The following is a 24,732-nucleotide window of genomic DNA, read 5'->3' on the forward strand; positions in this document are numbered from 1 at the left end:
CTGGTGGGAAAAGGGGTTCCGCCTTCCTCTTCCTGATGCCAGAGGGTTCCTAAGGGAGAGGAGTTTGATGTGGGTGAGCCAGCTAAGGCTCTGGGTTTATCAGCAAAAGCCTTCTCTTTAGCACCCCTCCCCTAGGCATCCTGTGTTCAAATCCTCTCCCAGGTGCATAAGAGGTCACTTCTGAAAGCAGGAAGAAAAAAATAACAACAACAACAAAAACTGGGAGAAACGAAGTGAGCGAGTTTTCTTTCCATGGCACTTGTTGTTAACCAGAGGGACTGCTTCCTGATACTTATTTTAGATGTTAATCTAGGACAGCGTTTCTCAAATAAGGTGGCAGGCCTGCTCAAGAAGGGCTGTCAATACTCTCCAAAGAGGTTATGTACAATATACACAAACCCCTAATTCCCTCTTATTTGGACTCGGGCATGTCGTTCTAGAGGATCCTGTAGGGAGGATGTTGTACACGGGACCAGGCTCAGAAGCAGAACAGAGAGTTAAAACCCCTAACCTAGTGTGGCAGACACCAAGATGATGGAAGACATTCTTCAGAAATATTTTTCTGTATCGTATGGTGCACATAAGTCATTCTCCCTGTAGCTAAACTGCAGGACTAGGCTCCAAGTCTTACTACCAAGAAAAATAGATTCACCCATTTATATGGAATAGCAATACTAGATTAAAGAAATACAATTCTGTTCTCCTAAAGACAATTTCCAGAAGAACCAGCCCAACTCTGTGAGGTATTTAATACTACACGCAGCACAGGCTAATTGGGGCATGGTTTCTTGAAAGGCTGGCCTTTCTGTTTCCTTTTCTTTGATACGTACAAGGGGTCTACCAGCTTGTCATGAAGAAGCATTAAACCTTTGAAGTACATGATGGTCTTCACTTTCACTTCTAGGGTGGCATCCTCGTCACACACAAGCAGTGTGGGGATGCGCTGGAGGCAGATGCAGCCCACACGTGGCTCACTCCCTCCTCGTGGCCTTTTCTGACACCTTGCGTATGCCCTTGCTGAGGATCATCACCTCTCTAGCATCCGTGAAGACGCCCTCGCTCACCATCCAGGGCATTGTGGCACCTTGGCGAGATCTCCTTTGAAGAACCTAGTGTTGGCCAGGGTGGTGTCCACAGCCAGGGTCTTCACATGCGTCCTGGGCACCAGACTGGAGCCTGCTGCATTGAAGGAGGTGTGTGATTGGGGCCAGTGCCCCAGTGCAGCTCAATCCCTGCCGCAGCCGTGTTCTTCTCTCCAAAGGCGTCCCGCTCAGCTTGCAGGTCAGCTGCATTCCCCTCCAGAATACTGGTGTTTTCTGGATGGATGTCAGTGTCATTGAGGAAGCCATTCCACATGAGAAGTGATGACTCTCAGGGTGGTCTTGAGGAAAGCCCGCATTCTTGTCCATGTCGAAGGTCGTATTTGAAGAGAGGTTCCCTTTCTTGTAGTACTTAGTCACCTCTTAGGAGTCAGTGGGGTGTGAAGTGCTTGTCTGGCCCATGGTTGAACTGAGTGATGTGCTTCCTAATGTATTTCCCTACTCACTCCCTGGCCTGAGAACAGTGGTGGAGGATGATCAGCTTCATTCGTGTCCTGCTTGTGGTCAGCATGGGTTGGAGGTGGGTTTTGTGGGGTAGGAGGGAGACTTGGTGCACAAGGTTGCTCCTAGGAACGCAGCCCCAGACTGAGGGGTGGGTTGTTTTTAGTGCCCGGGATAAGGGGTGTCTTGTACTCCTGTTGTAGACTGCACACTTTACTGTTTTAAGCTGTTAGCTCTGGGATTTATTCTCTGAGATAGCTCCTTCCTGGTTTTGTGACAAGCTGGTGATAAGCAGAGATTTTCTTGCGCTTCAGCCCTCCTATCAGAAAGGTCTGCCCAAACCTGCATGCAATATGGGCTTTTGCTTGTTAGTTGTTTTGGAGTTTCCCTGTTTACAGAAGTTTGGTTCTCTTGTCTGTTTCTCAGGAGACAGACCTCCCTCCCTCTCCTGGGTGTTTGAAGCCGGCAGGCCTTTGTCTGACACTGTCCACTTTTGTAATTTTTACACTTCTTTCAGTTTCTAAGTCTGCGTTTGCCTGGAGGGCAAATTCAGGGAGGAGCATCACCCTGGAGAAGACTTGCCCAGTTCTTTCTTTCCTGGACAATGCAGGTCAGGGACCCACAAAGGGACACTGGCTGCTCCAAAGTGCCCTGAGGAAGGGGTCATGAGGACCCAGCAGCTTCTCCCATGGCCCTCAAGCTGAGCTTTCCTGGCCTGCCCAGCAAAGGCAGCCCTTGAACCACCTGTCCCCACAGCTCTGAGGAAGCACCACTGCCTTTGTCCAGTTCAGTGCCGGGCCCCGAGCATGCCAAATTTGTCGATCAGCAGCTGTGACTGGTGATCAACCATGCTCACCCCTGTTCTCAGGGAAGAGGAGTTTTTTGTCTTTCTGTCACCAGCAGCCAGGGTCTGGACTCCAGGGCAGCCTGCCAACTTTAGTTTCTTGCTCACATAATAATTTACCAAAATGTGCAGCATAATGTAATTTGATTTTTTCACTCAATTTTATTCTTTCTTGTTCATTGGAAGGGTGCTAGGATGCAGTATTATAGGTTCAAGAATTAAAATATTCTGTAAGACTTTTGGGAAGATGGTGGACTAGAAAGACGTGGGACTCTCTTCTCTCCCAGAAAGATAGCTAGAGGACAGGCAGAAACAGTCTGGGAAGAAATCTTTAGGACATCAGGAGAGGACTGAACCCTGCCTGGAAGAGAGGGCAAAGGAAAAGGATTGCGATGGCAAAACTGGGTTAAAAGACTGCCAGCATCCTTCCCAGCTCTACAGAGACTTTCGAATTCTCAGGCCTCGGGGCTGGTGGCTACAGATAAAGGGGGACCCAGGAACCCACATGCCCAGGAAAGGGGAGAAGAGGAACACAACCTAAGGCTGACTTAGTTTTTGACCCACAGATTTGGTCTGCTGCGTCCCAGAGCCCTTCCAGGCTAGGAGGAGCCGTGCCAATGTCCACCTCGGAAGCCAGCAAGGGATAAAGAGATCCAGGCCTCTCAGTCTCCCTCTCTTCTGTCCAGGACTGTTTGTTGAGGATGCAGAGGGAAGTGGAATTATATCCTACCCAGAAAAAGGGATGGAGCTGCCAGCAAAGGTTGGAGAACTGCCTCTGAGAAACTTTGAATTACAAGGCCCTCAGCCTTCAGGCAGGATCCTCTGTCACAGTGATCAGGTCCCTGTGTCAGCAAACACACTCCAATCAAGCATTGAACTGAGAGGGCTGCCAAAGAGCACCATCTGCTGGCAGACCAAGGAGGTGCATGTGAGGGAATTAGAAGTAAATGAGTAAGAGAGGCTTTTTTTTGGCCTTCAAAGTCTCCCTCCTCAAGGCCATAGGAAGCAGGTCTGCAACCCATTACTGGGTCCAGATTTGAGCAACTAACAGGAACAATCCTAAAGACCTGGAACAGGTTGAAGCAAGAATCAAAGAACTTCAGCAACACAGCCTTCCCCCATTAAAGCCCTATGAAAGAGAGAAATCAAGCATCTGAGCAAACCCATCACCCTAACAAGATGCCTAGACATCAGCAAAAACATTAAGAGCCATACTAAGAAAATGGAAGAAATGGCCCAAGAAAAGGATATATCCAAGCCCCGGAAGAGACACAGGAATTGAAACAACTAATCAACAAGATGCACACAAATTTCCAAAATCAAAATAATGATTTGAAAGACAGTATGTCTAAAGAGATAAATGACCTCAAGAAGGCACTGAGAGGGAAGCGAACTTGGCCCAGTGATTAGGGCGTCCATCTACCACATGGGAGGTCCGCGGTTCAAACCCCAGGCCTCCTTGACCTGCGTGGAGCTGGCCCATGCACAGTGCTAATGTGCACAAGGAGTGCCCTGCCACGCAGGGGTGTCCCCCGCGTAGGGGAGCCCCACGTGCAAGGAGTGTGCCCCCGTAAGGAGAGCTGCCCAGCGCAAAAGAAAGTGCCTCCTGCCTAAGAATGGCACCACACACATGGAGAGCCGATACAACAAGATGATGCAACAAAAAGAAACACAGATTTCTGTGCTGCTGACATCAACAGAAGCGGCGGACAAAGAAGATGCAGCAAATAGACACAGAGAACACACAACGGGCAGGGGAGAAATAAATAAATCTTAAAAAAAAAAGGGAAAAAGAAAAAAAAAAAAGAAGGCACTGAGAGAGCAGAAAGAAGAATTTGAAACCTGAATAGAAAATTAACAGTTTATGGGAGTGAAAGATAGAATAGGTGAGATAAAAAACACGTTAGAGATATACAACAGCAGACTTGAAATGATAGAATAAAGAATAAGTGATACAGAATACAGAACCGCTGAAATAGAAGAGAGAAAAAAGAATGGAAAAAATTGAAAAGGGGCTCAGGGAATGAATGATAGCATGAAACACAACAGCATGTGTCATGGAACTTGCAGAAGGAGAAGAGAAGAGAAGGGGAACAGAAAGAATATTTGAAGAAATAATAGCTGAAAATTCCCCACTCTCACAAAGAAATTAATATACATGTCCAAGAAGTGCAGCGTTCTCCACTCAGAGTAATGTGAATGGACCTACTCCAAGGGGCATACTATTCAGAATGTCAAACCTCAAGGATAAAGAGAAAATTCTGAGAGCAGCAAGGGAGAAGCAAACCCATCACATACAAGAGATGCCCAGTAAGACTTAGTATGGATTTTTCTTCAGAAATCATAGAGGCAAGAAGACAAATACGTATGATATGCATGTAAGATTCAAATATGATTTGTAAAATACAATTAGGATACTGAAAGAGAAAAACTTACTGCTGAGAATTTTTTATCCCGCAAAATTGTCCTTCAAATATGTAGGTGAGTGTAAAATATCACAAACAAACCAGAAGCTAAGGGAGTTCGTAAAAAAGAATTCACCTTTGCAGGAAATAATAAAGGAAGACTTAGATCTGAAAGAAAAAGACAGGAAGAGAGGCTTGGAGGAGAACATAGAAGAAAGAACAGCAGATAACCAAGAGTAAAAAGACAGACAAAAATATGGTTTGACATATGAAAACCAAAGCATAAAATGGTAGAAGTATATAATGTATTTATAGTAATATCATTGAATGTGAGCAGGTTAAACTCCCCAATCAAAAGATATAGACTGACAGAATGGATAGAAAACCATGAGCCATCCATATGCTGCCTACAAGAGACTCACGTTAGACTCAGGGATACAAACCGGCAGAAAGTGAAGGTTAGAAAGAGATAACTTCACTCAAACAGTAACCAAAAAAGAGCCAGGGAGAGCTATACTAATACCAGACAAAACAGACTTTAAATGCAAAAAAGTTATAAGAGATGCAGAACGCCATTATGTATTAATTAAAGGGGCACTCTAGCGGGAAGAAATAACAGTCATAAGTATCTGTGCACCTAACCAGGGTGGCCCAAAATTCATGAGGCAAACGCTGCCAAAACTGAAGGAAGAAATAGACATCTCTACAATAATCATTGGAGACTTCAACACCCCACTCACATCATTAGATAGAGCAATTAGACAGAAGATCAACAAGAAAACAGAGAACTTGGACAAGATGATAAATAAACTAGACCTAATAGACATACACAGACTGTTGTACCCCAGTTCAGAGTGCATTCCTCTCAAGTGCTCATGGATCTTTCTCCAGGATAGACCACATGTTAGGTCACAAGGCAGGTCTCAATAAATACAAAAAAAGACTGAATTATACAATGCACCTGCTCAGATCATAATGGAATGAAACTGGAAATGAATGATAGACAGGAAAGTGGTAAATCCACAAATGTGTGGAGGCTGAACAACACATTTCCAAATAATCAGTGTCACAGAAGAAGTTGTAGGCAAAAATTAGTAAATATATTGAGACAAATGAAAACGAGAACACAACTTACCAAAACTTACAGCATACAGCAAAGGCAGGGCTGAGAAGGAAATGTATAGCCCAAACCACTTATATTAAAAAAAGAAGAAAGAGCTAGAATCAAAGATCTAACTTGAACAACTAGAGAATGTAGAAAAAAGAACAGCTAGCCAATCCCAAAGCAAGCAGAATGATAGAAATAATAAAGATGAGAGCAGAAATAAAGGAAATTGAGAACAACAACAACAACAAAAATATAGAGAAAATCAACAAAAACCAAAAGCTGGTTCTATGAGAAGATCAATAAAATTGTCAAACCCCTAGTTAGATTAGCAAAAAGAGAGAGAGAGAGAGAAGATGCAAATAATATGGAATGAAAGAGGCGAAGTTATGACTGAACCCACAGAAATAAAAAGCATTGTAAGAGAATATTAGGAGAAACTGTATGCCAACAAACTAGACTAGACAACCAAGATGAAATGGACAAATACCTAGAAATACAAAAACAACCTACACTGATGCTGTAAGAAATACAAGAACTTAAACCAGTCACGTTTAAAATACTGCTAAGGGGTGTGGCGTTTTTCCTTTTTGGAGTAATGAAATTATTCTAAAGATTTTTGAGGTGATGAATGCACAACCTTGTGATTATACTAAAAACCATTGATTTTACACTTTGGATAGATTGTATGATAAATGAACATATCTCAACAAAACTGCTTAATAAATAAGTAATTGTGTGAGATTAGCCAGAAATAGCAGCTCTGTACAGCAGGGGAAGCATACAGGCATTGGGAGGTGACATAATAATAAAACAATAAAAAATATTTTCTTTTTTAAAATATTATTATTATTGAAATGATGAAAATGCTCTTATAATGATTGAAGTGATGAATGCACAACTATGTGATTATACCAAATACTGTTGATTGTATACCTTGGATGAATTGTATGCTTTATTAATATGTGTCAGTACAATTGATTTAAAAAAATAACTGTAAGCAGGACTTAATACTTGAACATTCAATATAAGATTGTAAAGATAGTAATTTTTTTTAAAGCACCCTAGAATAAAAAGTGACATTTGTTAGTGCTAAGTCCTGCAGACTTGGGAGGAGTTGAAAGGTCCTCTTTAGTGGTGGTGGGACATACATTGGGAATCAAGAAGCATGGTGCCCAGGATGGGTGAAGGCAGATCTCCAATACACTGGGAGTTCTCCCTCTTCTCAAACACCTTGTGCTGTTTTCCCTTTGCTTTGTTGTTCTGTGGGAATGAGATGGTCTTAACTAGAACTCCTAGCTAATGTTTATTCAAGATCCAACTAAAGTTTTATTTCTTTGGTAAAATATTTTAAGTTATATTTTTCTTGCCACTTTGTGTATAAACTTATCACATTGAATTTTAAGTATTTGTTTATATGTCTGTGTTCTGTATTACAGTGTTAGTTGCTGCTACTCAAGGGTAGTATCTAATTTATATTTTTACATCCATTGTTAATTTTAGAACAGTTACTGATTCATAATAGATGTTTAATGTAGGTGATTAATATAGAAGATAATAATAAAACCATTTCATTTCAAAGGCTGTGACTATAAGAGTTAGAATGCTACTGATTTGTGAGGGGCCTCTGAGGATTTTTCTTTAAATTTTCAAAAAACTGTACAGTTTTATCCCACTGAGAAAATGTTTCGGAGGGTCATTTCTTTTTCAAAAATATTTTCCAAATTAAACTACCTTTGTTCTTTCCTAATGGGTAAGTAATCTTTTTTTTTTTGTAAACTAGCCAAACAATGCAGAAGTATATGAATGTAAAACCATGCATAATTCTTTGCCCAGTGATGGCCACCATTTCTTGTTTGTATATGTCCTTCCAGACTCTTTTGTTGTTGTTGCCTTTCTGTCTTTTCTCATTTGCTTTATAAAATTTTAAATGAAGAAGTCCTTTATAAAGATACTGTTCATTTATTTATTTTTATTTTATTTTTTTGTATTTATTTTTTTAATATTACATTCAAAAAATATGAGGTCCCCATATACCCCTTACCCCCCTCACCGACTCCTCCCCCCATAACAACATTCTCCTCCATCATCATGAGACATTCATTGCATTTGGTGAGTACATTTCTGAGCACCGCTGCACCTCATCGTCAGTGGTCCACATCATAGCCCTCACTCTCCCACAGTCCACCCAGTGGACCATGGGAGGACATACAGTGTCTATTAACTGTCCCTGCAGCACCACCCAGGACAACTCCAGGTCCTGAAAAAGCCCCCACATCTCATCTCTTCCTCCCATTCCCTACCCCTAGCAGCCACCATGGCCACTTTCTCCACACCAATGCCACATTTTCTTCAATTACTCATCAAAATAGTTCATGAATAGAATATTGGTAAGTCCAGTCTAATCCATACTCTATTCCTCCATTCTGTGGACCCTGGGATGGTTGTGTCCACTCCACATCTATATCAAGAGGGGGCTTAGATTCCACATGGATGCTGGATGCAATCCTCCTGCTTTCAGTTGTGGGCACTCTTGGCTCCCTGATGTGGTGGTTGACCTTCTTCAACTCCATGTTAGCTAAGTGGGGTAAGTCCAGTAAACCAGAGTGTAGAGCTGAAGTCTGTTGAGGCTCAAGACCTGGCTATCACATGGTCAGTTCAGAGATTCAGGTCCCCTGGGTATATATTAAACCCCAACACCAACTACAGATGTGGTAAAAGTAACAGGAGAGGCTTGTGGACCAAGATCACATCTGAGTCCAGCTCCATCACACAGAAACACAAACTCCAAAGTAGGGCCAACTGACATGGCACTGAACTCCATCTGCCATGACCATAGAACCTGTGAGTCTCTGTAGCCCTCAGAAGAACCTGTACCTGGGGTTGTATCTACTTTATCTGTCTCTGGGACTCTGCTGAGGTGTGCATAAGGGCAACCCCTCTGATAACCTCCCGGCTCTTTTTGGAGACTAATAGCCATATAAACTCATAAAGATACTGTTTGACATCTAGATTCTTCACTTTAATTCTTCATATTGTAGATTTTTTTCTATGATTGAATACCATGCATAATTTACTTTGATAAGTCAAGGGGGGCGTTTTCAGAGCTTAGATTTGACTTTTCTCCATTTTGAAGTACATTTTTGCTTTGCTTCCAAGATATCACAAATTCACATTTTGCTATTTCCCAATTCATTGCTACATACTCCCTGCTTTTCAAGTGTTTGCATTGCCCAGGAGCCAGTGCTTTTCTCTTCTCACTGTTTATTCTCCCCTTAGCAATCTCATCTTTGTCCATGGCTATTGTTACCAAGTGTGCATTGATGACTCCCAAATTGACAGCTCCATCTAGACCCCTATTATGACTACCATACCCATGTAACTAATCACCTACTTGGTGGATCCCAAAGGGTTCCTCAATTCAAGACATCTAATATTAAATATGGATATTCCTCCTTTATTCAGTCCCACATCTAGTTCTCCCAATTTCAGTAATACCTCTATACCCAATTTTGCAAAGAGAAGATTCTCCCTCGCTTGGTTTACCAGTCATTTCTTCAGAGAAACAGGACTGATAGGAATTGGCTCCTATGATGTTGGGGATTGGCAAGTTGGAAATTCCTGGGACAACCGAGTGGGCTGGAAACTCTGGCAGGGGTTGGGATTGCCATCTTGAGGAAGAAGTATGTCTGCAGGAAACCTCAGGTTTTGCTCGTAAGACCTTTAGTGATGAGGTAAGGCCCCCCGTATTAACATAGGTGATCGGTTTTACTTAGAAAAGCCCACTGAGTTGTAGCTCTTAACCACATCTCTAGAATACTTCCACAGCAACATCTAGATTAGTGTTTGATTAAATAACTGGGGGCTGTGGCCTAGCCAGATGACATAAATTAATCATCATGGTCTTTATGTCCAATCCATTTCTAAATTTCCGAATAAAATTGACAGATCCATTCTTTTCACTTATTTGAAATGTCACCTTTATTATATTCTAAATTTTCATGTAATTATTTATATGTTTTGGACATAGTTTCAATCTTTTGATCTGTTTACCCTCTTGCACAAATATTACACTTAAATAACTGTAGATTTAATGTTTTTATGTCATAGGGCTATTCTCTTCATATTATTATTATTGTTTTAAAAATTACAGATATTCTCATATAATCCAGATTCAGAATCTGTTTGTTAAACCTGTGCCACCTTCTGTTCTCACAGTCCTCTTGTTTTTTTTTGGAATTGCTTTAGATGTATTGATTACTTTGAGGAGAATTTGTATCCTCCTAATAGAGTCTTCCCATCCAGAACATACTGTGTTTCTTGATTAAGTCAAATGTTACTTATGTTCTTATACGGTACGCATTTTCTCCATCTAGCTTTTTCATAATGCACTAAATTTGTTATTGCTATTGTGCTGAAATATTTTCTTTACAGTTTTTATTTATTTTTTGTTTCATGGTCCCTGGCACATCATTCAACAAATATTTAATGAATTTTGTAGCAGATTTTGGTGTATAAGGAAGGTTGTTTTATTTCAAGTCACGCAGCCTTATTCATTTTATAATTTTTTTCATTTTTTTTTGTAGGTAGATAATATCATCTGCAAATCATAATTACGTCTTTCTTTTAAAGTTTGTATTTCTCATTTCTTGTACTTCACTTATTGGGTTGGCTAGACTCTTCCTAATAGTCTTGGATAAAAGCATTAATAGCCAAGAGTCCTGACTGTTTCTAACTGTGAAGGGACATGCATTAGGTCATTCTGATTTAGCTTATTCATGTATCCAGCTAATAGATCTTCTAATATCTAACTGCCTTTGTGTTTCTAGAAAGATTGGTTCTTAGTTATAGTATAATGAGAGAGCATTTTTGTTGTGTTTTCTTTGCCATGTTTTTTTTTTAAGATTTTTATTTTCTAAAAATTTCTCTCCCCTTCCTCCCTGCTCCCCCCAGTTGTCTGCTCTCTGTGTCCATTCGCTGTGTGTTCTTCTGTGACTGCTTCTATCCTTATCAGCGGCTCTGGGAATCTGTGTTTTTTTTTGTTGCATCATCTTGCTGTGTCAACTCTCTGTGTGCGTGGCACCATTCTTGGGCAGGCTGCACTTTCTTTAGCGCTGGGCGGCTCTCTTTACAGGGCGCACTCCTTGCGCGTGGGGCTCCCCTACTTGGGGGACACCCCTGCGTGGCACGGCACTCCTTGCACGCGTCAGCACTGTGCATGGGCCAGCTCCACACGGGTCAAGGAGGTCCAGGGTTTGAACTGCGCACCTCCCATGTGGTAGGTGGACGCCATATCCATTGGGCCAAGTCCGCTTGTCATGTTTTGATGATAGGGTTCATGCAAACTGAATTGGGACACTTTCCTTCATTAATGTTTTTTTTTTATAGGACAGTTTAAACAAAACAGGAATTATCAGTGCTTGAAGGTTTGTTAAAATTTGCCCGTACTATAATTTAAGGCAGGTTGGAGGTGAGAGGTGTTAATAGTGATGGAGAAAATCTTGGACCAATTTCTAATATCTTCTAAAATTACTGGTACATTTGGTTCTTTCCAGCTTCTGACTTGGTTGTAGAAATTTGTATTTTCTTAAAAAATTATCCATTGCATTCATTTTATATTTTAGTTCATTTACATCTTTAAATTTGTTGGCATAAAGTTATGCACACTGTTTCTTTTTTCCTTGTATTTTTAAAATCTTATTTAAAGTTCTGGAATTATATCTCTTTTCTTGTTCCTAATATTACTTTGTGTTTTTTCCCTTTCTGTTTGGTCAGTTTATCAGAATTTAGATTTTCAAAGAAGAAAAGAACTAGCTTTTTGCTTTTTCTTTAATTCCCCCTTTGTGAATTTATTTGGCTTATTTTGTTTATGATCTTCTTGATATGAATGCTGGCTCATATATTTTTATGTATTCTTTGTCTTATTGTAACAAAGTATTAAACTATTATTTTTCCTCTTATTGCTTTCACTGAACTCTATAGGTTTTCATATACATATGTGTTTGTATATATTGATTTAGTTCTCTTTTTAATTTAATGAATTTTAAACTTTTCATTATAAAATAGAACATGGGTACAGAAAACCACTAAAAAATGTATTTCTTAGTGAATTATTATAAGTGAACATTTTTGTAACCGTCACCCAGTTTAAGAAATAGACTTTGCCAGTCATTTTGCCACATACAGACTTTTGCATATGACCTGTACCAACCTCTCCCCCGAAAGTAAACACTATCCTCACTTTCAGAATAATAACTTAGTTATAATAACCATAAATTCTTTATAGTTTTATCACCCAAGTGTACATCTCCAGACAATATAGTTTAGTCTTGCCCACATTTTGTAAAATTGTAGTTGCCTTTAAAGTTTTTCTTAATTTGCAGTTTCTTCCTCGGACTCTTTCTTTTCTTTACAAAGGATCTACTGAAGAACTTGGGCTGTTTACCTGTAGATTTCTTTACAATCTAGATTTTATAGATTTCATATTCAGAGGCAGTTCTCCATTTTCTTCTTCATTTCCTCCAAATTTATAGGTGGAATCAGAGCTTGATTTGATTTAGGCTAAATCCCTTAGGTAAGACCATAGGTAGTGGTGTGTCCTGTCATCGGTAGACAAGTAATACCTGCTTTTCTTTCTTTTTTAAAGAGTTTGTAGGTTTACAGAAAAATCATTGGAAATACAGATTGCCCGTATTACACCCCACACACAGTTTTCCATTAGTAAAACTGCATTAGTGTGGTACCTTTGTCACAGTGGGTGAAACAATGTCATTATAACCATACTACTAGCTGTGGTCCGTCGTTTACATTAGAGCTCACTGTTTGTATTGCGCATCCCATGGTTTTCTAAAAATTTTATTCTTGTAAAATACATGCAACCTTAAATTATCCCTTTATCTAAATTTTAATTTGTAATTCAGCAGTGTTAATTATATGCACAGTGTTGTACCCTCACTACTAAAAATGACCAAAACTTTCCCATCACTCCATATAGAAACTCTGTACCAGTCAAGCATTAACTCTCCCTCCCCTACCCCCGTTCCAGGCCCTGGTAACCTGTAATCTAATCTCTTACTGTGAATTTGTGTGTTCTAATGATTTCAAATCAGCAATATCATACAATATTTGTCCTTTTGCAGCTTGCTTATTTCACTCAGCATGATGTCTTCAAGATTCATCCATGTTGTCACATGTACCAGAACTTCATTCATTTTTATGGCTTTATAATGTTTTGTTGTCTATATGCCAAGTTTTGTTTATCCATTCATCTGTTGATGGACACTGGGGTTGCTTCCATCTTTTGGTAGTTGTCAAAAGTAACTCTGAACATCATTGTGTAGATACCTGTTTGAGTCCCTGCCTTCATTTCTTTTTTAAACACTTGCTTTATACATATGGGTCACTCTTTCTATCTGTCTATCTGTCTATCTGTCTGTCTGTCTGTCTATCCATCCATCCATCCATATCTATCCATCCATCCATCTGTCCATCCTCCCCTCCCCCATTGTCTGCTCTCTCTGTCCATTCGCGTGTATTATTCTGTGTCTGCTTGTCTTCTCTTTAGGCGGCACCAGGAACCGATCCTGGGACCTTCCAGAGTGGGAGAGAGGTGCTCAATCTCTTGTGCCACCTCAGCTCCCTGGTCTGCTGCACCTCTTACTGTCTCTCTGTATGTCACTTTTTGTTGCATCATTTTGTGCACCAGCTCTCCACGTGGGCCAGCTTGCCACGTGGGCCAGCACTCTGTGTGAACCAGCATGCCTGTGCAGGCCAGCACTCCGCGTGGGCCAGCTCTCTGCTCAGGCCAGCTTGCCTTCACCAGGAATCCCTGGAAATCGAACCCTGGACCTCCTATATGGTAGACAGGAGCCCAAATGCTTGAGCCACACCTGCTTCCCTGTTTCTATCTTTTTTAAAGTTGTCAGCCATTGATGTTCAAAACCTAGTTCCATTAATTCATTATTTCATTTTTATTTGCTATATAGTGATCTCATTATACAAGTTATTCAGAAATGGAACTTGCCTTAATTTCTGATCATCTAACATGGATTTTTTGGGCACTTAAAATTCTGGATTTGTATTGTGATCAAAGAATGGGGACTACTTTTTTGCAATGAATTAAGATTATCTTTGCATCCTCATATATGCAAATTTGCAAATGTTCCATTAGCATTTGTAAAGAATGTTTTTTCTTTTGCTTGTGATCTAAATGTTTTATATTTATGTAGCTATTAAATATTAAATCAAATTACCAAATGTATTCTTCATATGGTTTATGTTCTTTTACATGTATCTCTACTTAATATATTACCCTGAAAATTATGAGAGTGGACTTGCATTTAAGAAATATTACTTTAGTAACCATCCTTCAGGATGGATTGGTGGGGCAGTGATTACTGCAGGCTTGAACCTCAGGTAGGGTATTTTGTTTTGTTTGGCAGTTATCTAGGTGAGAAATGATGACTCATGAATTAAATCATGGAGAATAAAAAGTAGAAGATAGATCCCAAAATGTTAGGAAGTAGATGTGGAAAATGAGTGAGATAATGGCATCTAGTTTCATTGTTAGTGATTGGGGAATCAGAGTGATTAAGCACAAGACTTAGAGTAGAAGTGGCAGCTCTTTGGGCCAAATGTGGCCTGTCAGCAATTTTTGTATGGTCCAGAAACCAAGAATAGTTTTCACATTTTTAAATGTCTGAAAAAAACAAAACAAAACAAAAGAAGAGGAATAAATCATGACACATCAAAAGTATGTGAAATTCAAGTTTGTGTTTTATTGGAACATAGCCATGTTTATTAGTATCAGCAGTTTCATATGGACCAACTTAATATTCATTTACCAAATGCATTGAAAAGAGAAACAATATTAAATATTTGGGAGGAATAAAAAACTGAAGGACTTCATTGTTTACAAGGAATGGGTCAGTGACACTGGCATGGAAGGATTTTGTATTTGTTTTCTGACATCCAAATCGTACATGTTTAGGATCCATTTCAAATCTCATTTCTGTGAAGCTTTTACTCAGTGCCCAAGGGCAGAGGAGTTCTCCGTGATGGGCTGGAGTAGAGAACCTGTGTGTCATTCAATCATCATTAACTTTTGTTGCCTTTACTAGAATATATTCTTGAGCATCACATAACAAAAGAACAGCAAGAAGTGGTGCCACTTAACCAGTCGATAAGAAAGTTTTATTTTCTCAGGAAGGAAAAGAGTAAATGGTCAGCTGGAGGCAGGCATTGCATCTGGGTGGTTTTCCTCAAGCAGTTTAAACTCAGCCTCTTAGAGAAAAGTCACGCCTGCACTACTGTTTCCTTCGCCTTTTTGTCCCATGAGGACAGGTACCACTCCACCCTATAAGACCTTCCTCACTGATTGCTTTAGCAGAGGGCATCCCTTAGCGCTCTGCCTGAATCTCCCCAAATCACTTCTCAGGGAGCTAGTGTGTTGGAATTATCTTTAAAAGATGGTTCTGGGTGAATGCTTCTTACAAAGATGGATTAATAAAATGGTGAATTTTAATGGGCTTTGGATAAGGACTTTTTTGTATTGACTACAGCGACCTTGAGCTGTCATTTAAATCTTACCTTATTTCATGCAGTTTTTTCTTACCAAATATGTTTATGCTCCTTTAGACCAGGCATGTCTTGGTATCCCTTATTGTAAAAGATACATGAGATGTAAGTTACCTGTACAAAGGTTACCTGCAATACAAATATAAGATGTTACAGCCACATAGGTTGAGCATTTAGTGAACAGATGTTGACAGAATTGAAAGGAGAGGAAGGCCAGTTGTCCACAGTTGAGTCACCTAGTTTGCTGTTGATGAACAGTTGGACTGTTCCTAGCTGTGGATAATGAATAAGCTTGTACCAATCAGTTCCTTATCGGAAATCCAGTGGGGGGTAGGAGAAGACCAGATATATTTTGGAATTAACAGTTTTCAGGAATTTAGAAATGTTAATGTGGTGCATGTTCCGTTTATTACAGAACACCTTTAGTGGGGGCAGTAGGCCGTAAACAAAGAAGTTATTTCTGATGGAAAATGTGTGGATATTGAATACATTGCTGGATAAAGATAGAAAATAGCCTCACATCAGCTCAAGTCAAATTTTGTCACTACATAAGTTTGTGGCAATGATAGGAAAATGCTTTTAGGTGTCAGAAATTGTGGACGTGAACATATATGTCTGTATGCTGGTATATTTGTGGGAAAGATTTCCATTGTAAATTTTCTGGATCATGAGAAAATGTATTTCTAGTTTTGTGACATGTTGCCAAATTCCCCTTCCAAGGATGATATGGACGTTTTTCACTCCCAAGAGCAATGTGTGGAGAGCTTTCCCACAGTCTCACTACCAGTGTGTTGCCACACTTGGATTTTTGCTAGTTTGTTAAGTTAAAAAATAGAATCTCATTGTAGTTTTAGAAAGGACACCTATAAAGGCGATGACTAGCAATTCTTATGACTCTGTGATATGTTAAAATTGTATGATAATGGTTAGCAGCATCGGCTCTCGAGTTTGAATCCCTGATTGCTGCTTCCAGGCTGTGTGATCTTGAGCCAGTACCAAACCCCGGAGCCTGTTTTCACATCTTTAAGTTAGGATAATATTAAAGTGCTTCCTCAAGGTTGGTATCAGGATTAAATGAGAAAATTAATGGAAAACTCCTAGCCCAGTACCTGGCTTATAGTATGTACTTGATAAATGTTGGCTGTTAATAATGAACATCGAAGCCATTCCGGGAGGATAAAACATGAGTCTTGTTAAAATGAAAATATACAATTAAAAACACTTGGCTAAGTATTTTTCTCTATGACCATGAAGAATTCCTTAAGTATTATCAGGACACAGGACTCTAAGCCCAGGCTTGTATTTGTAAATCCCCAAAAGAGCAAACCCCTACCATACAATTGGTTTTGTGTGTGGCACTGAACTTGTGTAGTAAAAGTATATTATGTGTTTTCCAGGCAGGATTTGGGGCTAAAGTAAACCAGTAGTAAACCAAAACGTTGATAAATGCAAAATTCCATGTTAAATCTTAGGATATATTGTTTCTCTAGGCCAAGGAACTCTGAAACTCTCCTGAAGCTCATTTCTGTAATTTTTTCCCACACTGCAGTGATAGGCTCTTTTTTGTCACGCAAGACTCAGTTTTAAGGTCACCTCTTCAGGTACCTGCATACCCACCTTAAATAGCCCCCAGGCTCCCTCCATCCCATCAACTTACTTCATTTTCATCAGCCATTAGCACCACCTGGTGTTTTGATCCTTGTTTATTCCCTCTCCCTCCCCGGGCGTTTAAGCACCGTTTGACCAGGGCGGTGTGTCTTGTGTAGTGCTGTGCGCTGGGGCCTGGACAGGCCTGGCCTGTGCTCAATTCTTAGTCATTGTTTGTGGAATGAGGAGCTGCTGTGACCCTTTGCCTTTGTCCTTGCTGCTGCACCTGAAGTGTTCTTCTCAGCTTTCCCTCATCTGACTTGCAAACTCCTATTCATCCTTCAGTGTGTTGTTGGACTAAGAAAGATACTTCATTTCATTTGGAAACTTTTAAGAATTACTTCAGTTCTCTTGTAACATTTCCAAGATGCATTGGCTTCAGTTTCGATTTTGAAGCTTAATTTGGATGTTTAAAACTTATTATTATTATTTTGACTCTTAAAATAGGAGCGTGCTTTCCCAGCCAAATTGCTTTCTTTGTGTTATACATCTTGCTGCTTTGATATTTTTGGGATTGTTACCTTTTTTTTTCTCTTAAGATCATATATTCTTGTGTTAACCCTGGAAAGAATTGGTCTTCTGTGTACTTAAATTTTAGTTGTTGAGTAATACTTTTCACAGTAGAGGCAGCCTGCGGTGGGGAAAAGAATCATAAACCCACAAAACTATACTATTCAGAAATAAAGCTTACTATGACATTGCTCAGGTGCTGCAGATGTTTGAAGATGGTATCAACACATACCATATGTGTTAGAAAATAAAAGGGGTAAGGGCAGGAGTTTAAGCAATCAGAAAAACCTCTTTTCTGAATTTCCTATTTTTGTAAGCTTAAACTAGACGTTGCGCCTCATTTTAATATGCAGTTATTTTTGGTGTTTATATGTTTTATGTTTTGATCACTGTTCAGTATTTAAACTCCTTCAAATGTGCAAAGATTAAATGTTTAATAAAAATTGCTTGTTGTTTTCAACATCTGTGTTCAGAGAACAATGGCCCACTGGAGTGTAGAAAGCTTGTAAAGTTTTCAAATGTATTGAGAATGACAGAAAGTTCAGTGAAGAGTTTGCTTCCCTCATTACAGAACTACTTCTGTGGCTGCGATTACACTAAGAGCATCTTTAATTGCTTTAAAATCTGAATGCATGATAAGAATGGATTAATTTGATTTTTCTGTTACTACAAGTAGCAGATGGTTTATGTCTTAGGAATGCTCATGTTGTAAAATGAGATCCCCAGCTCATCCGTGATTGGTCACTGTTAATGAAGCATGCTGTGCTGATTATTGATTTAGAAAATGAGGATGACATGAGTATTGTGTGTGTTGCTGTAATAAATTAAAGAGGAGTATTTTAATAGCCAGCAGACATACACCTTAAATAACATGAAATATTTGATTCTCTATTCAGGTGGTCTCTGCCCTGTCAAACTAATTTTATTGTTTATTAAAAAGATATACTTTTATAGTTTCAGCTAACAAGCAGATGGTCGTCTTTACTTATTTCTGTTTTGTATTGCTGTATGACCGATCAGATGCATGATAGGAACCCAAATTAGCTTGTTGTCTGCAAAGCAATGGTGTAGCCATGGGAGAAAATCTTTTGCTGTATTTGTGTGTGTGTGTGTGAATGCTTGTGTATGCTTGTGTTTTGGGAAGTAAAGCCACAGTGTAAAAGTTCTTTTTAATAATTTTTATAATTGTGTTTCCAAATAAATTTTTAAAAATAATCGGGTATTTCATTTGTATGCTTTAAGACAGTTTTATGTGAACATTGATTAAATTTATGGTCACCTTTTGTTGCAGGCACATTGTATAAGTCAGAGTAATGTCAGTGTACTGGTATTTTTACGTAAAGCTTTATATTTTATTTGTATGTGGTATTTACCTACATCCACAGATATATATGTGCTCTTCATTGTAAAGTAACATTTTGTGAATCACAGCAGGTGGATTGCCTTCTTATTATTACTTAATGTCTCCTATTTTATTCCCAGAAGGCTGAATACTCTATTTACTATTTCAAGTACTAAAAGTATTACTTATGTTGGATTAAAATTTTTGAAATTATTTCATGACATTTTCTTTTTACAACAATCTTAATTGTGTTCATGATGGAAACATTATAGATTAAAATGCTTTTTACCCTCACATTTTATACTGTGGAAGACTGTGGTATTGTTAATTTGAGTTAAAAAATGTACATTTAAAATTTTAAATATTTGTTGGTTTCTGTTTTACTTCTATAGATGTGTTTCTATTCAGATGAACATGGCCGTTTTTGGCAGTTCAGTGTTATTTCCGAGTAATTTAGCAAACTGAATTATAGGCAGGGAACCAGTGTTCTAAAGTAAACTTTTACTATAGTTTGGTATTGGCAAAATAGGGGGAAAATTAGTAATCTTTACTTGTGTAGTGTTAAGCTTGAATCTTAGCCATTTACAATATACTTGTAGTAGTAAAAGTTTTCCTGACAAACACCTTAGTAATAATTCCAAATCATGTAGAAGAGAGACTCAATGATTTAAAAGATTTCTTGACAAAGATATTTCCATGCACTACTACCACTGAGGCCATCCTTTAAAGTAAGATTCTTTCATAAAGCAGTAGAGGTTGGGAAGTAAAATTAACCAAATTAATTTTTTGTTTTATGTAACAGTCCTTTTTGCAAAAGATAGTAGAAAATGATTAATTATTAAAAATACTATCTTAATGAGAGCATGAGGTTCAGCCTGTTGAAAATTAGTTGAATATAGTGTGTCATTTTTTTTTTTTGTAAACTTATAATAAGACTATATTGTAAGCTTATTTTCCTAGGCAATTAACTGTTAAAGTCTAAATTTTATTCATTTATTTATCATAGGTGAAAACCCATTAGAATGAACAAGGGCAAGGTTTTAGATGCCTTTACATTTAAATGTTTTATGACTTAATAATACTATATATCACTGGATAGAAAATGTATTGAAATATCTACCCTTTTATTCCTCATACAGAACAAATCAGATATGGGAAAATTGCCTCTTAATTGAGGCATTAAAAAACATTTGGTCAATGTTTAAAATTAATAACTAAAGTTACTAAAATTATCACAAAAATAATTTTCAGGGAAATAATTTGAAAAGAATTTGGAGAATCCTATTAGATTTGCTTAAGAATTTGTATTTAAATGAGCTGAGAAGTGATTATTATAAATATATTTAGTAGCTTATCTGATACACGTACAATCTTACATCAACCCTGATAAATGAACAGCATTATTATCTTTCAGTATAAATTATTTTTTATTCAGAATTATAATCAAAAAGTGACTATTGAGTGGAGGGACAAATTAGTAGCAACATTCTCCATTCTTTCTCTCTCCTACTGTGTTTGTTTAATGCATTTTATTCTCTCAACAGTAGCTATGGACTCTTAAAAGACATTCTTATGAAAAGGACCTTTTCAAGAAAAATCTTGATTCACAAATAATAATAGATAGTATTTTAAATTAACATTTGTCTTAACATGCCTGCTGGAGAGAGGATGCACTTCTTTTTTTCCTGTATTTTTCCTTTTATAATATACACCTCTCCTGAGGTAAAAGCCTTACAGGATAGCTACTGAATAACTTTAGAAGTATTGTGAGAAAGAAATGATTGCCACTAGGTACACTTGTTCTTTACTGCTGTGTAAAATTCTCCTAATCTAGGTTTGAACATGCCGTATCCAGAGTTCTATAAGCTAATGTTTTAATTCTTAGCAAAGTTACTTTTTAATGTTTTAAAAAATCTCAAAGAAAAAGAAAATTCTGTCAAAGATGTAAACTTGTTGGTCGCATTCCTTACATTTTGTTCTTCTGAGCAGAGTGAGAAATAGAAGAATTGAGGTATCATAGATGTCTCATTACACATACTGCAGTAAATAGCTATAGAATTATATCACGAAATCAGCTATCCTCACGTGCAATGTGAACAGGTTGTTACTATGGTAACATTTCCATTTGTGAATTTTTGTGTAGTTAAAATTTGTAGTCGTCACATCATACTACTATTGGCTTTTGATTTTTCATGTAAATAAATCACTATGCTACCTACATGCTATTAAGTGGCACCAGACATGTCACTTAACTACTTCCCATAATCTCTAGGTTAGGGAATGAAAAAATAAGAAAATGAAAGAAATAGGAGCATTTTGTTAAATTATGGTGGAAGCCTGCCGTGATTTTGCTGGTGAAATTTTAAATGTTTCTTAAGATGGATGAGAGTATCTCTGAAATGCTTTAATTTTTATAAGTATTTGATGATGAAATGGGGCAGACAGGGTATGAAGTCAGGAGGGCTGTAATTTATCAGCTAAACGGGTGCTAAATAACCAAAACAGAAGTAATGACCCTTCGAAAACTGAGAAGATTCATTTTGAAAACAGTCGCCTTTCATTTTAACCTTATTAACTATTTAAATTTTGTTCTACTTCCAGATATTTAAATGTTGTCCTGCTTACTTAACGCCTAATTATAAAATCAAACTCTAATGTCTTCGGTTAACTTGAAATAAAATATCCTATAATGTTCCCTTGTATCAATTACTGTATTCTAGTAAAGATTCCTACTGTTTTTGTTTTGTTTTGCTTCCTAAAGCCCCCTGCTGCTGTTGATTACACCTAGATCTGCTACTGATTGGAACTGTTAAAAGGCAAAGATAGTGTGGCTGGTTGCTGAATCACTTAATTGTAGGACTAATAAGAGGTGTTTTCTCTGGGACCTAACAGAAATAGTGATACTAGCCAACAAATATTCTTTTGCACTTTAGTAATTTTTTAAGTTTTGGAATTTATTTAATTGTGACATAGTAGAGGAATATCAGCAGCCTGGTTGGGTTCCTAAACCATGTACCTGAACCATGTTGAGGGGAAAGAGAGGAGAAATTCTAGAGAAAATTTGGTACTAACAATTATTGTTTCCTGACAGTTGAATACTGTTATTTTTTTATAAAAATAAAACAAATGGATAGCTATAATAATAAAAATGTTAATTCAGTAGTTGAGAGATTTGATAATAAAATGGCAAGAAATTCTGAGTTAGTTTCTTTTGTTATTGAGGCCATATTGAAAACACAGTGCATAATGAAAAATGAAGTTGTATAAAATATCTGATCCTTTTGAGTAGGTTACATATAAGTTTTGAAATCTAGAGCTAGGATTTCCATGATAGCCTGTGGGTATTTTACGAGTTATTTCCCAGATCAAGAAAAACTTGATCTATTTGCATCCTCATTACATCAAAATTGGCTATAATTAGTGCTGTGTTGGACTTTGTTAGGATACATTGAGGATATGGTTATTCACGTACGTATTTAATGCTATTTTGTATATTGCTGGGTTTTTTCCTTTATTATTAATATTTGCTTTTTCTTTTTAAGACATATATTCATTCCGTAGATAAAACTGGGCTGGAGCTGTTTGCTGGTTGTTGGAAGTTAGGCCCCTCTATTGGGAAGTATGATTGACAGTCACTTGAATTGGGCAAAAAATAATATTCTTTTAAGGTATCTATTGAAACATTTTGACCAGGGAAATGACATGAAGGGTGTTATCAGGAGGTGCTTTCAGTGATACATATAAGTGATTGAGAGAGAAACAGATAGACAGGCACCAATTACAGTGCTTTGGAAAAAATGCTGAAATCATATTGATGACTAATGAAGATGCATTAATATCTGTTGCTTTATTGTGTACCCTTCTAGAAATGTTTTATGCATGTAACAGCAAATACAAATATATATGTTCTTTCCTTTCCTCTCCTTTTTTCCGCGTACTGATAACATAGGAACTTGCTGTTTGCACTCAAAATTGTAATATCAAAGACTTTCTGTATTCATGCATAGTTCTTTTGTTTGATTCTGTCTTTTTCTTCTTTTAAATAGCTATTTATTAATTCCACTGTGTGGGTATACATTAAGTTATCTATCAAGTCCCCAACTGATGGGCATTTAGGTTGGTTCCAACTTCTTGTTATTTAAAAAAATTTCATAAGGAATGACATATTCTAGAGTGTGTGCAGTGTGTCTATGTGCTATTGTATTCATAGGATAAATTGTTAGTACAATTACAGGACCAAAGAATATATGTATTTTCATAATTTTGATAGCTGTTTCCAAATCATCCTCCATGGAGTTCATACCAATTTATATTTCCGTTAGCAGATAGTAGTTATTGTTTCAAAATTTGCACTTTTTTTTGAAGCTATACCAGCGTTATATAACATCATTATATTTTTTAAGGAAACAGATCTTTTCTAGATTCAGCTAAAAAACAGACAAATATTCATCTAGTTGTCTTTTAGCAAATAGTGTATAAAAACTAGTGTATTACATATATTATAATTTGTTTTAGAAACTTCTTGATGCATGCAGTAAAGATAGAATTGAAGATTGTTGTAATCTGAAATAAATCTACATTTAGTGATTCATTAAAAAGTAATTTTACATATTTGACAAGTATACCTCTGAAATACTTTTGATTTACTGTGTGTGAGTAGTTGGACAGTCTTTAAATGTGGTGATTATTTGAGATACTACATATGTAGTTGTTTAAAAATTTATGATTTTTTTTTAACCACCATAGTGTTTTAATTTAAACCTCTTTTTAGGTTTCTCATTTTCTCAGTATCATTGGTTTGTATTGCATTAATCATTTGAAAAATCTATAATAAAGCAGTAGTAAGACATAGAGCATTGGTTTGTGTGTATGTGTGTTTTTAAAAGCATTCTAAACTCCCTATTTTTTTACACTCTCTTAAATTAAAACTACTACACAGATTTTTATTTTAATCTTTGGAACAAAAAGTGTTCTCTTGGGCTGATACCAGTACTTTATATGCCAAGTTACAGACCGGAATCTATTTTTGTAGGCCAAGATTCAAACCTCTGAGAACCAGGGTTTATAATGGAAACACTGACAGGCCCTTAACTGTTGCAGCACACATGGCACTGCTGAAATCATAAGGTATACGGCATAAGATTTTTCACACGCGGTGAACACTGAAATGCTCAGCCATTGTGTTGTCAGATGCTTCTCAGCTATGGTTTGATGAGCATCACGTGCAGGTGGAGCGTGCTGGTGGCTACTGAAGCCCTGTACAGGGGCCTGAACCCTGCCCTCTGAGTGCATATACGGGACGCACAGACGCTGAGAGGCACTTGCATAAACCTGTTGGGAGATTGCCTTGTAAATGGATTTGGTGGGAGAGAAATATGTGCGCTTCCTTCTCTCTAGATTTAATTTGACATACAACCCTGAAAATCATGCTTGTTTTTTTGCATTTGGTTCACTAAACATGTGTTCTGGACATTACTATAGAATAGATAAAATTAAGCAAATGCATGTTTATTTTAATACTTTCACTTAAGAATGTTTAAATTGTTATATAATCAGTCAAGGAAATAGGTGAATTGAAAACCTACTATTTTAGTTCCTTGGATTCCATATGGATAAAATAAAGAAATACCCTTATTCAAAAACCACATTTGATCACTCAATTTTATTTGATTAAAAAAAAAATCATTAAAACAACCACCACAACCAAAGCATTCTGGGTCCTTGGATTCCTTTACTTTGTTTAGTTATTTTTAATTTAAATG

The 24,732-nt window shown here is 37.6% G+C and overlaps 1 protein-coding gene and 1 pseudogene across 1 annotated transcript in view; one reads left to right on the plus strand and one right to left on the minus strand.

Annotated features, from left to right (window-relative positions):
• The window catches only part of TBC1D5 (TBC1 domain family member 5), a 589,141-nt gene that overhangs the window by 188,555 nt on the left and 375,854 nt on the right, over positions 1 to 24,732 (plus strand). The window lies entirely within an intron of this gene.
• Positions 770 to 1,587, minus strand: LOC131277054 (glucosamine-6-phosphate isomerase 1 pseudogene; annotated as a pseudogene).

This window comes from Dasypus novemcinctus, chromosome 31 (genome assembly GCF_030445035.2).
Source record: "Dasypus novemcinctus isolate mDasNov1 chromosome 31, mDasNov1.1.hap2, whole genome shotgun sequence".
In the NCBI taxonomy this organism is placed as follows: Eukaryota; Metazoa; Chordata; class Mammalia; order Cingulata; family Dasypodidae; genus Dasypus; species Dasypus novemcinctus.